This window comes from Rhyacophila brunnea, unplaced genomic scaffold (genome assembly GCF_057557595.1).
Source record: "Rhyacophila brunnea isolate RB1 unplaced genomic scaffold, BYU_Rbru_1.0 scaffold_5, whole genome shotgun sequence".
NCBI classification, from domain to species: domain Eukaryota; kingdom Metazoa; phylum Arthropoda; class Insecta; order Trichoptera; family Rhyacophilidae; genus Rhyacophila; species Rhyacophila brunnea.
Window position 1 is genome coordinate 3,253,700 of NW_028233170.1, and position 17,133 is coordinate 3,270,832.

At 31.3% G+C, this 17,133-nt stretch overlaps 1 protein-coding gene across 1 annotated transcript in view; it reads left to right on the plus strand.

The window, feature by feature from the left end:
* Nucleotides 1-201: 201 nt before the first annotated feature.
* The window catches only part of LOC147065909 (clavesin-1), a 48,555-nt gene continuing 31,623 nt past the window's right edge, over nucleotides 202-17,133 (plus strand). Inside the window, exon 1 of the mRNA XM_085955930.1 lies at nucleotides 202-349. The gene's annotated coding sequence lies outside the window, so the exon portion shown is untranslated. The remainder of the gene's footprint in view (nucleotides 350-17,133) is intronic.

Sequence of the window (17,133 nt, forward strand, 5' to 3'; positions counted from 1 at the left end):
ACACTTCCAAGCCGATTCATAATTTGAACTTTGCCATGGTACAAAGTATAAGATAAACCAACTAATGGCATCTATTTTTTTGTATTATTTTCGAGTCAGATAATACCGTGTGCATGCAGGCCGGGGGGTGTATTGGTGATGCAGATACGGCGTGCGGCTGTGTGCGTATTTATCGAAGAGAGATTATTCGAACGCAGTCACTTCATTGGAAGCCCTCTATACGCGAACATCACTAGCGCGATTTCATTGTTTCAAGTTTGAAAATCGGTCGTTACATTTTCGTTTTCCCGCGCTCACGTGTGACATTTCTGTTGTTCTGTTGGTTTTGTTTCTGGAGCTGTTAACACAGGTGAGTTTTGTTATTAATAAATTATTATTTTCCTGTTAGAATGGCAACACAGAAAGTGCGTGAACAACAATGCTCGAATAATAACAAATATTTATAATGAGTGTTTGTTTGATAATCGCTTTTGTAAAGTGTTCAATAATATTCACGAAGATAATACTGCGCATTATTTAGAAAACAATAGCTCAATTTTAAATATTTATAAATGTAGTGACGAATTTATCGATGTAATAAATTTACAAAATTAATGCTAATACAACGAATATAGAAAATGAATTAACAATTTTGTATAGTATAATAGTTGTTATTTAATAATAATTGAATACGTTCGTGACAAATTTACTAATATTTTATATTTAAATTTATCAAATAAGATATTTTACTATTATGCAAGTAATTATTATTCCGAATAAAAGTGAAATTTATTGTTTATCATCGGCAGTGATTTATTAACAAATTTAGAAAGTATTTTTTTACCATGACCAAAGCATCATTGGACAGAGCAAGTTCTAAATTATAGATCTCATAATAAAAGTTTGAATCTGTCTTATTTGTGACTCATTCGCGAGGTTACCATCCCTTCATGTGAATAAGATGGTGTGACAAAATAGTAATACTTTGAATTCAACATTTTAATTTAATAAAACAGTCGACATGTTTTTTTTAAATCTAGTCGGGGTCATCACTTATCTACTTCATAGGTTAAATTTATACTTAAAATAATCAGTTTCTTACGTCACTTTTAAATAATTACGAGTAATTATATTTTTGGATATCAACACATGGATTTAATTTAATGAATATTGAAGTCTAATTATATACATATTATGTATATACCTACTTAGTTTTATAATTGACACAAATAATAAAATATGTTTAGGAAAATGCTGGAAATTATTGTGTATTATAATATTCTTTGATCAATATTTAATGGTAATAATGGTCAATTCAAAATATTTAATAATAATGAAAGAATATTGTAATATATATATTCCATTGCGATTTCTTTTTTCGGTTTATAAGGATACGTTGAAGATGCAGACTCTTTTAACGAAACCCATCAATTTTGTACTCATCATAAATTCTCTGACTAAAGGATATCCAACTATATATTATAATAATATGTATTATATTATATATTGTTTGTAGGTATATATTCAAATCAGACAAAAACAATATCCATACTCTTAGGTGGATAGATACATGTTAGATTATAATTGTCTAATAAGGGTTTATCCATATATGAAGTTGTAAGATTTTTTGTATTTTTTGACGTAGGTACTCCATCGTCATATTAACTTTGTCTCAAAATATTTTACCCCTCCTTTCAATAATAAATAACAATATTTTATTATCTCAAACAAACAATTAAACATAATATTATATTACATTGATAATTATATGGTGAATTATTAAATTATAGTTACATATATTACTATATAAAAAACCAATAAAATTATAAAAATGTTTATATTTTGTTGGGTTTATGATGTATTTTTTTTACAAAAACAACCCCACAATGACGTTTTTGTCACAAACCATCACATTATATCCGACCATATTGCTCCCTTTAGGGTGTGACGCCATATATGGACGACTATTAAGTTATAAGTATTATTTATACGAATTTTCACACATAATTTATTTTGTTTAATTTGTCATTCATGCGTCATAACAATATAACGTTGAACGACCCTTCTCCGACATGTTGAATAGGTACCCACTGACATAATATTATAGAATGACATAAGTTGAACATAAAAGCTATGAATTTATATTTTCGTAATACTTCCACGGTACCATAGCATAGAAAAATTATATTCATATATTAATTAACCATACCTCTCCTAACCTAGCACGATTTAAATGTGGACCTTGGCAAAAGAAGTGCCTACGTCGATATGTTTTCCAGTACAAGCGCCTTTCAAACTTATTAATTGATAGTTTTAATAACTATATATTATATAGCATACACTATAGATTTTTTGTTTTGTTAGTAAATTATAAATAGACAAGTAAATTATTTGGAAAAGACTAAAAAATAAAGTACTTTTCAACACTTAACTCAGTGTGAGCAAATTATGATATCATCAGCCTGAATTTATCCACTGCTGGATGAAGGCCTCTCCATACTGGTACATTATGATATAAGCACTTCTTTTACCAAAATAGAGTTGCCACATAACTTTGCACTCCAGATCGAGGGTGAATATGATGTAATATATTCTAAAAATATGTTTTATACATAATATAATATTATCTATTTATTTATTACTAAGTGAATATTATTTGATCTAATTTTATGCGACGTAATCTGGCAAATAGGCGTATTGGTGTAGTAGAAATGCAAAAAAGTGTAAAGTTATAAAACGTAAACTCTAATATTGTTTGAATTAAGTTTACAAAAGCAATCTCAATAAAGTCGAATGGGTCAAAATAGTCATTTTGATAATGGGTAATTTTATTAAGCATAGTTCGAAAAGTCATCAATTAAGTATTAATTCCAAAAATAATCATTCATATTGTAATAAATATTGATTGTTAAAACAACAGTAGAAATTGATAAAGATATTATTTTCATACTTAGGTACTTAAAAACAAAATGATTTTATTATAACAATCTAAATATTCTAAATAGTTACATTCAGCGATTTTTTACCTGGTAATAATTCTCAATCTATATTAATATTTAATAATAAAACTTTGATCTTCACAAGTGTACTTATGTGAGATGCAAGAATTATTGCATAGTAACCAAAATTACTGAAAACTAAGCTTATTTATTTGGTAATAATAATTTAATTTATACGGGCAATGATAATAATTTTGTATATAAATAATGATGTCTATATACTTACGTCAATCGATTTTTTATCGCAGTAATATTAAAAAAAATGAAACAATTCATTACTACTCTAATATAACATATATTGGGTACCTACTTCGATATTTTAAAAGAATTTTGTCCGTTGAGTGAAATGTATCTTTAAGTTTTCCTTTTTCTGCACAGTGATTTTTTCTTTATTTTATTACCACGTTTTTCTTAGCTCGTATTCTTGTTTATCCAGTACAAATCTTGCAATCGATTTTTAACTAACTTCCCGAATAGCTAGACATTTGAAACTTTTAGAATATATCAGAACTTTCTTCGGTTAACTCTTAATACTTTCATATATACTTTTTTAGGACGATTCAGTGCCGGGACAACTGGGCGCCACGCAATCGAATGAGATTCGAAAATAAATAGACGATCGTGAATTATAGGTACTTTAAAAAATATATTTAATATTATTATTTATATTTGAATTATTATATTATTATTAAATAATTGGTTGGAATTTAAATATGCACACGTAAATAATGATTTATATTGTGCATATGTTTAAGTTCCAACGAGAAGAGAGTCCTTTTATTTTATTACGTTTATATTAGCTCATACTCTTGTTTGTCCAGTACAAATTTTTTCTTGTTTGTCCAAGATTTGTATTGGACGATTGAAGATTTTTAACGAAGACATTTGAAACTTTTATAATATATCAGAACACGATGCCAATGCATTCTTTTAATACGTGTAGCCATCTTTAAGTAGAATTGAATTCATTTTCAGTTAATTCTGTTTTGTATGGAAAGTTTTTTCAGAAAAATCCGTAAAAAGTAAAAGACTATTATTGGTTGCTAAGGGGGTGGTCCTAGCAACTAAATTTGTAATATATACACGTTATTATGGAAATCAAAATGAAATGTCAAAATGACATTTCAGTATTCTATATTATTTGTTTGTTTGTTTCTTATTTACTTCATATCAAATACAAGTTTGAGCATATTGAGCATAATAATTCAAGAGAAAATTTAAAAACGTCGTATATAAAAAGTTCTTTTTATCTTGTAATTATTTTTTATTTTCTCATTTAATGTCAGAAATGTTTTTCTTTTACATTTAACACGATAATTATGAAGTTTTAATTTAGGTACCTACTTGGCGCCTTCATTTTCAGTGTCAAAATTATGCCAAAAAATAAACTGTTTTGCAGAAAAAAAAACTAGACTAGACGGTCTATACCAGTAATTTAAAAATACGTTAAAATATATAAAGTTTCTGTACCTTTTATGTATAACTTGGACAAAAACCTCTCTTATAGAGAGTAATAATATATTTACACAATATACATGATAATATTATGCTAAAGAGTGGACTTGCTAAACATATTTTCATGTTAACAGAGTTTATTAGAATTTTTTTAATAATATGACAGTCATACTTTAGAATTTAATCTAGATAGTTTATATTATACATGTATTAAATATATTTAAATAAAATTATCATAATAATCAGCCCAGGTTAATCCACTAGTAGATGAAAGCCCCCCTAGCTCTTTCCACTCTTCTCGGCGCCTAGTTCTTTGCTGCCTCGTACATCGACCAAATTTTATAAGTTCGTCTGTCAAGCGGGTTTTAGGAAATCCTAGTGATAGTTTAGTGCCCTGTATGACGGCATTTTGACGTAAAACATAAAGAATTCATGCGGTATCGAACATTTCTGTAGGGCAACTATGATATTAATATAAGAATGCTCGATTAATAAAAATAATCGTGAAAGCATTTTTTCGTATGTAAATTAGGGTTACCGATTGGATCATATTATCGAGCTCTTTTATCCATTTAATTATAGCGTAAATTTTAATCAATAAGTGAGTGTGTTAATAGTAATATTTTAATTTATTTTGAAAAGCTGCATCGACTAAATAATATGTTTTATTTGATTTTATTTACAATTGAATTACAAGGCATACACAGCCCAATTCAGGCTCATGATTTTCAAGAAATAAATAATACAAATAGGAAATAATGTTATTTCTTCCCTTCGCTCTGTGTTTGAATTGCACATACTTGTAACGTTGAGGAAATCGAAGGAAAATGTGCCTTGGAATCGGGAACACTGTTGAGGAGTGAGCTTTGCCGAGAATTAACGGATCGCGCAATAAATATAAAGTTTTTTAATGAATAACCAGATACAATATATCGTGGGTTGCTGCCAAAAGTTGTCGATAATTTAGGTATTTAGAGTAACGGATTATGTGTATATTTATTATATAAATATGTATGCTAGAAAAAATCATACACATAAAACACCACGGAATCAGCATTATGCCTCATTTTATAGGGCATGTGAAACTTTCAAATTGCAGTTAGGTACTCCATAACATGATTTTGAGACTTAGCAACTTTTTACAGTAGCCGCCCCATTCCAATGATAACGTGTTGAGTGCGTCATTGAGAATATAAAATCATCAAAGTATTTAACTGAACACCTGAAAAATATATTTATACCATCTAGTGCAGGGCTCGAAATGGACCGAAACGCACCGGAGCGCCGTTCCGGTTCGTGAAATATGTAAAGTTATCGCTCCGTATCATGGACAAAATAATTTGACCGTCTGAGCTAGATATGCCATAAATATAACAAAAAATCTAGCACACTTGTGTTTATAAAATACACATAAAATTTGATAACATTGTTAATATCCCCAGAAAATTTTTGAGCGCTCCGGTTCGTAAACTTTTTCATTTCGAGCGCTGATCTAGTGTCAGAAAATCCAACTAAAATAATTAAGAAAATCCATGCCATACAAGTCCCTATGTGCTAATGGCTAAGAAAAATTAAACAAAAAGAAATGAGATGTACGTTCAATTTGTATTTTTTGAGAATATGAAAGGCACTGACTGCCATCTGACAACACTCATGTTTTATATGAAAGTAACCGAAGACGATAACATGGATTGATGGTATTTGTTTTAATAAATTTATATTTTTGTTTTTACACAGTTTAAAGTTATATAACTTAGTATCTCGGCACTCAGTGCTTTATTTATAACATGTTTTTGAATTACAATGTTTGCCAACAATTAGGTAATATTATTAATACCTATTTCTAGGCAAAGTTTAAGAACACTCCACACTAAAACTAAAAGTAAATTTCATCTCCCTATGTTTTTATATACTTAGAAAAATATTTCTTTTGATTTATGTATATGTCTATATCAGTGGCGAAGGGTGAAGGTAGGCTATTAAGATCCCCAATAAATAGTACGCATTAAACTTTGTTAGTCATACGTATATTTGTTTTTTATATTATTTATATATTTTGTTGGTTAGTTTTTGAAAAATCAATTAAACCCTGCCTTACCCAACCATAATAGTTTTGGTATATTTTGGGCGATACGACAAAATAGTGCACACTATTTCAGTCATACTTATTTGTTTTCGTTGGATTAGGAATACATATTACACATACTATTGGTTCATTTTTTTAAATTCATTAAGCCCTGCCTGAACCAAACTATAATAGATAAAAAAGATTATTCTATCTACAAAATATATACAGTTATGTATGATTTAATTGAATATTTATAGATATTTTATAGATAGAAGAGTAATTTTTGGCTATTGTCTATTATGGCTTGATTTTTGAAGGGTTTGATCGAATTTAAAAAAACTGACCAACACCATCTGTAAATTGTAGTCGTATTTCAATGAAAACAAATACGAATGGCTGACAAAGTTTAATGTGCACTATTTATGGCGGATCTTAACAGCCTACCTACACCCTTCGCCACTGGTTTATATGTCTGTCTGTAACGCATGAAAGAGAACATATTATATAAATCAATGTGTAAGAAAGAGCGAGGTAAGACGTATTAAACGGGCATGGTTAGAGAAAATTCTAAATTCGAAAAATAAACTAACAAGCAGATAATAAAGAAAATGTTTATTTTAATCGGGAAAGAAAACTAATGATAAACTACTCTCATAATAGTTTGACAGATGCTTACAGTGCAGTATCGAATATGGTTATCCAGTAATAAAGTATAAATGTGATTTTATATTCTACGTATAGGTACGATTTTAATCAAAATAATTTATGTTGTAGAACTTAGCTACATCCAATAATGTTGACAGGTGGCACTACCACCTGGTATTTTTAGTAAGTATACCTATTATATTAATTGGCACAACGTAGCGATGCAAAATAGCAGAATACTATTACTATATCTAAAGGACATTGCTCCACACAACGAAAATTAATGCAAGCATTATAATATTGTAATTGATGTAATAAGTAACATTGAAAAAAGCGAAAGCTGAAATTGTCGTAATAGTCAGTGGTGTTATCATAAATATTAATAATGTATTCGGTCTAAATAAATACATTGCAACACTTTTTTGACCACACTGTCGAATTACTCGGTAAAAAACAATTCTTGGCGAGTAAGCGCTGCATGAGTATTTATTAATATTGTTTATTATTACTGTATAAAAATCGATTCATCTAAGCAGTGTCTCCCAACGTGGGGCACCTAGGGGCAATTTGAATGTTTTGGGTGGCAATGTGCAAATCATTAATATTTGGTACATTTTTTGTTTGTTAAAAAACGCATTTTCGAATTTTTTTTATTGATATTGCAACCATGAGTTTCCGAAAAAATTATTGTTGCCATTCCCATCATAATATTAAGTTGAATGCGGTGCTTTAGCGCTGTAAATGATTTGTTAGTTTTGTTACTGAAAAAAAAAAGAAATCGTTTTGATATCACAAACTGTGGAGATTTAAGATTAAAATTGACCAAATTAGTACCTCATATAAAAACACTTTGTGGCTCATATCAAGCACAAGGATCGCACTAATTTTCTTCCGAGTCGTACATACAATATAATATACATAAGTACTGACTTACTAAAGTTAAATTAAAAATAATATTGCCTATGCGCATTTTTTATTTGAAGCAATTCATTTTTTTCAGAATTTGTTAGTAATTATGAAATTTTGAAAGGGGGGGGGGGGAGAACATGGAGATTTTTGAAGCGTGGAAATGGGGCATGGTACAAATAAAGTTGGGAAACACTGTCTATATGTCATATACAATAATATCTATTCTGAATTTTAACGCAATCAAAATTCAAACGGATCTTTTAAAACCGTTAATATCTTTCGCTCCGGACAATCAACGACTGCTATCGGTGGCTATGGAGGGTAGTTTATCATATTTATGTATTGAGGTTTATAATCCTTACAATAAGTTAGTTGTAATCGTAATAAGTGCCATGTTTTAACAGCACCACTCTTAGCTGTGTTAATTTTTAGAGCAAGATAGACAGTTTTGAAAGTTTAGACGGCTACATTTTTGTAACGACTATAATAACTCAATACATACTTATGAAAAAACTACCCTCGACAGCTGCCGATAGCAGTCTTATGTATAGAATAGATGCGCAGATGTGTATGTCTTCTAAAAAAGTCGGAGTGAAAGAAAAATTTGTTGCAAGCTAATACTAAAATAATATCAATATTTCACCCTGACATACAAAAAACGTATCTTTTTAGTACACAGCCTTATTTACACAGCGCTTACAAGTAGTTTGTCAATATATAACAATAGTGCATGGCTTGTAGTGGTTACACGATTTTTAATTTTTAATGAACTTACATGGCATTTTTATAACCATTAAAAATATATATATTGCAGCGTAGCACTCAGTTGTCAAAAAAAAAATACAACAGATCACTTTGTTAAAACGTGTACAGAATGAATAGTGCATACTTAATATTATTTATTTATAATAACAACATTACGATCCTGATAGATGCATACTAATTAATTCAATATATTAATTTATTATTGTCTACTTCATACTTTAAACTCATTAAAGAAACAGCATTGGATTGTAGTTAAGCGACCATACATTGTATAATCACGTGAATTTGTTTAGCGTTGACATCTTTGTTGTTCAACACTGTTTCATAATAATATGAGTGATTTGCAATTAGATTTTCTTTCATTGTATTAATTTTGTTTTGAGGTTAAGTTTTGTTTTGAGAGAAAATGTCAACAGATAAATAAATTGCCATAAAGTTGTGATTATATTGAGATGCATGTCGTGTACTGTCACGCTGTCACGGCGACAAATTTAGTCTATGGTTTCGTTATTTTGAACGAACACGATCTCTGTAAATTCAATGATGGAGTAACCTAGTAACGAGTCTGTAAATTCAATAATATTTAGAACGGAACCCTACCCGCAGACCATAGATTATAGAAAACATTATTGTAGAAAATACATAGTTCCAACCGCTAAAAACAAAAAAACACGCGATTTTGACATGATTCGAAAATGTGTAGGCACGTAGAAAATGATAATAAAACGTTCATCGTGCATGCAGTGTGGTACAACGTAAGGTGACCTCATTGTTGTTCTGGTGATTTCGGCAGATTTTGCTAACTGACAATGTGCGTTTAAAGGTTCAAAATGTGCTAGGGATGGAAGCATCATTCAACACCAAGAGAAGCGACATTACACACATTTTTTCCGTAGAGGCAGCTTACTGTGACGTCACGTGATAGTACGCGGCATGCACCTCAATATATTTCGCGCTTAACGCACTAAGCAAAGTATGTGGATTAATAATCGAGGACTAATTGAGGTGGTGAGGATTGAAATGATACAAATTCATCGCTGACTAAGTTGAGTAAATCGATTTCATAGGTATCTATATTATGCATTTATAAATTCTACATAACTGTTTTCAATACGACAAAATTGCGCATATTTTTTCATTCATACTTATTTGTTTTTGTTGGATTAAGAATACATACACACATTGTTGGTTCAATTTTTTAAATTCATTAAGCCCTGTTTTGATAATGGTTTTACAACCGAAATAGCTATCGACAATTTTTTTTTAAAAAAAAACCTGTAGAATTTAATATTATTTAAGTATATTTTAATTTCTTGTAAAACGGAATTCTACCAAGTAAATTCTAACTTAATTAACAATAAATTATTATTCTATCTTTAAAATATCCAAAGCTATCTATGATTTAATTGCATAATTTTAGATATTTTATAGATAGACGAGTATTTTTTGACTATTATTTATCTATTATGGCTTGGTTTTGCAGGGTTCATTGAATTTTTAAAACTAACCAACAGCATCTGTACACTGTAGTCTTATTTCAATGTCATTTTTTTTCAATTTAATTTAATTTAATTTCAGTCTTATTACGTATGACTGACAAAGTTTATTGTGTACTATTTATGGCGGATCCTAACAGCCTACCTCACCCGTCACCACTGGTATATTTATAATGTATCTAATCCAGTTTTATAATATAAATGCATAACCTTTTCATACGATACAATTGTATTTTTAAAAATCTTGTTCCATGCATAAATTCCACGGCTTAAGAGACAACTGTTCAACAATCAGACCGCCGTGGGTGTTGTAATCTCTACCCGATTAATGTGATATCGATTATTGTAAATAACTAGCTAAAATGATAATCAAACGTACCAAACGGCATGAATATAGGAGTAGGTTAGTTAATACACAGAGAAAATTACGATTTTATCGTTAATGTAATAATAATTTAGTGAATCTAGAATTTATTACATCTTATTTCTCAAAGAGTGTTTACTATCGTTTATGAAATATTAAAACATTAAAAAAAATACGGTAAATGTGCCGCAGAGGTGGACATTAGATTTTACAACATTCTTTTTAGACCAAACCTAACCTAACCAAACCTAACCTAACCTAACTTAATCTAACCTACCCCAACCTAATATTACCTCATATAATATTTCTTCTTCTTATTGTGTCATCCCCTAGCGGAGGTCGGCCACCATCAAGGCGATCTTATCTTTGTCGTCTGCTACCCGGAACAGTTCGGTGGAGCTGCACTCGTACCAATCACGGAGGTTTTTAAGTCATGAAATGCGGCGCCGTCTTCTGCTACGCTTCCCATTGATCTTTCCTTGAATGACAAGTTGGGGAATGATGTATTTTTGTTTGTCCTCTCATAATGTGGCCGAGGTATTGTAGTTTCCTGGTTTTGATACTACGTATAACTTATCGGTCCTTCCCCATTCGATTGAGAACTTTAACATTTGTCACCCGGTCAGTCCAAGGAATTTTGAGAATGCGTCTATACAGCCACTTCTCGAAAGCTTCAAGTCTCTGTGACATCTATTGGTTTAGCGTCCATACTTCCATAATATAATCTTAGTTTGTGATAATGGTGTATCAAAATATTTGAATATTTCAAATTTTCAATTAACCATTATTAGATCGAAAAGCCGATGCGCCGACAGAAAAAGGTATTTATTATAATTGTCTACATGGAATAAACTGTTTTCGTTAAAAATATATTATAAAAGCTCGTGTCCACCTCTGCGGCACAATTACCAAAAATATGATTATAACTTAAAAAGATTGCTTTGTGTAAAAAATCCCTGTCATGTATCATAGCTCATATTATATTATGAGTCACAAGACAAAGTTTATTGATTAAAATAAATCATACATTATGAAAAACTATAAAATTACACCAGTATGTAAACATTTCTATAACAGTGTGTCTTTTTGTAATGTTTTACATTTTTTTAGTCATACAAAAATTGAGACTTTGCAGTCGGGAGGTGCCGAGCCCCATAATATTAGTTAACAGACGCGCACATAGAAAAATGGTTTGGGGGAAGGTCCATGTTGAAAAAATATAATATTTTTTTTGGTACTGTTCGGTTATACGGAATACAGCGGAATACGCATTTTGAAAATACCCGATATACTGGATTATTTGTTAGTTTGGGTTATTTTAGGTTAGGTTAGGTTAGGTTTGGTTAGGTTAACCTAACAAATAATCCAGTTTATCGGCTATTTTCAAAATGTGTTTTCCGCTGTATTCCGTATAACCGAACAGTACCCTAAGGGTGTTTGTCTACGAGTTATTCCAAGCCGTCGCATTCACAGGTTATCGAATGCGAGCGCCATACTTAATAGGATCGTTAGTGTCCGTTTGTGGCGTCCGTGCTGTATTGCTTTTTAGACATGCCGCATTTAAATATTAAAACCAACGTTACATAAACATGGATTTATTTATATAATTTATGAGTGACACTAGTCTTCCAGTGGCCACAAGTCGTGCATGTCGTAGAATGCCGAGAGGAGTGTTGCCAACCCGTTCAGAAGGTATTCGACAGCCAAATCATCCGGGTCACTTCTCGGTCCTGACAAATAAGTAATGTTCTATTTACATACTTAAATAATTTGTATTTTTTTCCATTTCTGCGGTGGGTCCAGAACCCGAAACCCCCCCCCCCCCTTTGTATGCGTGCCTGTTAGTTAATAATATAAAAGGTACACCACTAATGTTGAATTACATACTTGGACAAAAATCTTTCCGATTACCGTTTTTAAAAGCGGTGAATGTTAGCAACATTGTTGTCATGACAAAAGCATAGATAATAAAATCACACTATCCAATCTTTAATTAATTGAATATTGTTTTATTATTATTATTATTGATCAGACATAGTTTATATGATAATACGGGGGGGGGGGGGTATAACCAGTGTTGTCAACTGTTTTTTTGGTCAGATCTAAAAAAATAACATCTTTGTAGGAAAAAAATGTATCAGGCAATTAGTAATAAATGTAGCGTTTTTGAGACCGCAAATTTCTAATACCCCAAAATACAGCATCAAATTTCCTTAAACAACTTCATTCATGTACCTACAATATATTTTAATAATTAAATGAATGTTGAATTTATGATAGTATTAAACGATTAATAAATATCGCACATTAGATTATTTTAGTTATATGAATTAATATTAACGAAACAAATTCTTCTTCAATTTTCAAGAAGAAAATGTTCGAGGAGCAGAACTAACCTGCCATTGGTGATGCCAATTGGGAGGGCAATAACTCTGTTCAACCAAATCGCTTCGGATGTTGATATATTCCACCTACGTGAGGATGAGTATATAAATTCTTAAAACAGGGTCCACTTAGCTCATTCGGTGTACTCCCATGATTTATAATTTTTTTTTTTATAATTTTGGTAGGTAACTTTTACTTTACTTTTCATACTATTTTTGTGATAGTGCATATATTTATATCTTCTTTACACTGTTTCTTTGTTTTTAAATGTCATATTGTGAACGTCTTAAATTTATAATTTGTAATGTTCACAGTGTGTATAAAAAAAGAAGAAAAATTTGAATTGAAATGAATTGCATGAAAAAAAAATCTAGATTGTCTGGTTACCTTTTTTGGTCCTAAATGATTGGCCTATAATATTTTATTTATTGAGGAAAATAAACAAGTCAACAAGTATATTTCATACCGCTAGGTGATTAGGGTATCTCTATCCAGAAAATTTTTCTTTTATTTTTTTGACAATTTTTTTTTGTATTTTTTTATTATTTGGCATACAAAAATACCTATAACCCCAAAATTTTAACCCTCCTACCCCACCCTCCCATTTTTTAATAGCGATTTTATTATTTTTGTGTGAACAAATTTAACCGTCGTTCGTATTTCAAACAGAACGAAATTATTTATGTTGTTGAATGACAGATGGCGCTATGTCCGAGAAGAATTCAAGAGAAGCGTCGCGTCATTTTGACATTTCATTCGGCATATCACAACGCAGTGCGTGCAAAATTTTGTACGATTTATTTTAATTTATCTATTTTTATGTGCGTGTATTACAGTGTACAATGCCAGCAAGACGCAAGGGGGGCCATTTAGGCCGTCGAACGAATAAAGCAACAAACATGCGAAATAGTAGAGCAGAAAGAACAGACGAACAAATCCAACAAGAGAACAAAAACGTGCGTGTAAGCATGTCGCAATTGCGTGCATCTCAATCATAAGAGGCACGAGCTGAACGAAATCAACAACGACAATTGGAACGGAGCCAAGCGCGCCGGTTCGTAGTTAACACACGCAGAGCAAATGACCGACAACGCCAACAAGTACATCGAACATTTACATCCGCTTCGTTCCTTCGTCTCGCATTCGAGTACGAGCCAGATATTGAATATTCCGCTCATCCGAAAGTGCTGATTGGTGCTATGGACAAAGAATGTCCCCATTGTCATGCGCTCAAATTCAAACATGAGTCAGCCGGGATGTGTTGCGCATCAGGAAAAGTGCAACTACCAGAAATTGAGATACCACCAGAACCATTGAACGGCTTGCTCACCGGCACGGTTCCAGATTCAAACCTGTTCCTCAAGTCCATTCGCACATTCAATTCATGCTTCCAAATGACTTCGTTTGGAGCAACAGAAATAGTTCACAATACTGCGGCAAATGGTCAACAATTCCATTCTACGTTCAAAATCAAAGGCCAAGTATACCACAAAGTAGGCTCATTGCTGCCAATGCCAAACGAACCACATAAATTTTTATAAATCTACTTCATGGGCGGTGAGGACATCAATCATGTGGATGCACGTTGCGGCTACAATGGCCTCAATTCGCCCTGTTGAATGAGCACAATGAATTATTGAAATTCTTCAAAGCACACATGCACGAATTGCAAAGTGACAATCACGCTAGTGTCATCAATCCTGATAAAACACCAGCTGGAGAGCACGTGCGTCGATTCAATGCACCTGTTGTTGACGACATTGCTGGAATCATGGTTGGCGACCGCACATCGACGCGAGAAATCGTGATTCGAAGAAGAAACAATAATCTGGAGTTCATCGCTGACATACACCGTTCATACGACGCTCTCCAATATCCGATAATTTTCTGGAAGGGATAAGACGGATATTGCATAAACATTAAACAACAAGATCCTGTCACAGGTAATTCATGCATTATGAACATCATTAGTCATTTTGAATTGAGAAAATGAATGGTTGATGTTTTTTTGTTTTTATCGGCGGTCATCGTCTACAACGCTCTATTCCTCTTTCTGTCATAGATCCCATCCCCACACACTTACGATACATTCGTTATTTTTTATTTAACAACCAAAATATTCACTAGAAATAATTTATATGGCAGAACAACGTTTGCGGGGTCAGCTAGTAATAATATATAAACATAGTAAGTTTAAATCACACACATTATTTCCATAGTGTAAACAATATTGTTACAAAGTTAAATCTAATAGTAAAAGTATAGAACAGAAGAATACAATATAAATAAACATAACGATGGATATAATCATTGATATTTTTTAACGAATATATAACAAGAAATCTTCGAAGAATTTTCGTATCCCTTTTGTCATACTTTTATTAACAACACCTGTTGGTACTGTAGAAAGAAAAGTGTAGGTATAGTGGAAAATGCAATATACTTATTTAAATAATAATTACCAACAGGTACCTAAATGATTATTGACAATCGCTTCTTGCTAATATTTTATTATATTATGCAAGCTATTACAAAAGCATTGCATAGTCGGCTTCATACACGTGTTCTGCATGGGAACAGTGAAAACGATAATATGTGTGCAGATGTAATAATATTTGTTTCGATAAGTGATAACCTGCCACCGATTGACAGCGGTGTTGTATCACATCACTTTAATGTATTAATCGCAACTTCTGGTTTGTTTATTACTATGCTACAATGTTCACATTCGATGGAGAGTGTTAGATCTACAAGGGTGATTCACAATAATTATGGATCAAGTCCAATTTTCATAAAATTCGATTTTTTTTATTTCAATGGCTAGATAAAATATATTTCTATATTGTGTATTAATATCACAATCGTAGCTTGACAATTTTCCGCATACATGGTAATACTTGTATTGATAAGACATAAAATTGAATGTGAATAATGTCCATTTTGACAGTTCCTTCAGCAGTATAAAGAGGTGTTTACAAAAATTGATTTGCTTATATTAATAAAGCCTGAATACACTTTATATTTCGACTATTTATTTTAATTGATCCATGTACTATCAAAATATGGTAAGTACCTATATATAGTGAAAACATTCCTGAATTTTACAAAAGGGGTTTTAACTTTAGGTCCAAATATTTCAGGATCCATTTTGATGGACCACCCATATGTCTCTCAGTATCGAAGGGTGGAGGTAGGGTGTTAAGATCCATCATAAATAGTGCATATTAAATTTTGTTAGTCGTATGTATTTGTTTTTATTGAACTAAGACTACAATTTACAGATGGTGTTGGTCAGTTTTTAAAAATCAATTAATCCCTGCCTACTCGAAACCGTATTAGTTTTGGTATAATTTGGGCGATACGACAAAATTATGCACACCTTTTCATTCATACTTATTTGTTTTCGTTAGTTTAAGAAAACATAATATTACACAATATATTGTTGGTTCATTTTTTTAAATTCATTAAGCCCTGCCTAAATTAAAATATAATAGATAAAAATATTATTCTATCTATAAAATATCCAAAGTTATGTATGACTTAATTGCATAATTTTAGATATTATATAGATAGCCGAGTATTTTTTTTACTATTGTTTATTATGGCTTGGTTTTGCAGGGTTTAATTGAATTTTAAAAAAACCAACCAACACTGACTGTAAATTGTAGTCTTATTTCAATGAATACGAATACGACTGACAAAGTTTAGTATTCACTATTTATAGCGGATCTCAACAGCCTACCTCCTTCCTGCGTCACTATCGTCTCTACATTAGAGCTAAAAGTCTAGAAATCAAATTTGAAAATAGATACAAGAGAATATTTTGAATATTATTGTAGAATTACAAGGGGGGCTGACAGGCCTCTGTTATGGGGACCAGGGTCTGGGGGGGGGGGGGGTCCACCGTGGCTGATGAACTTGATTAGGGGTTGCAATACCCAATGAATATATCAATACCGGTATTCGTCAAAACTTATAATAGAAAAAAAAGTACCTGTTAAGTACTAAAATCTATTTATAATATTAATACTTTCGACCGAAGGTACTTGATGGTATTTGAATTTAAAT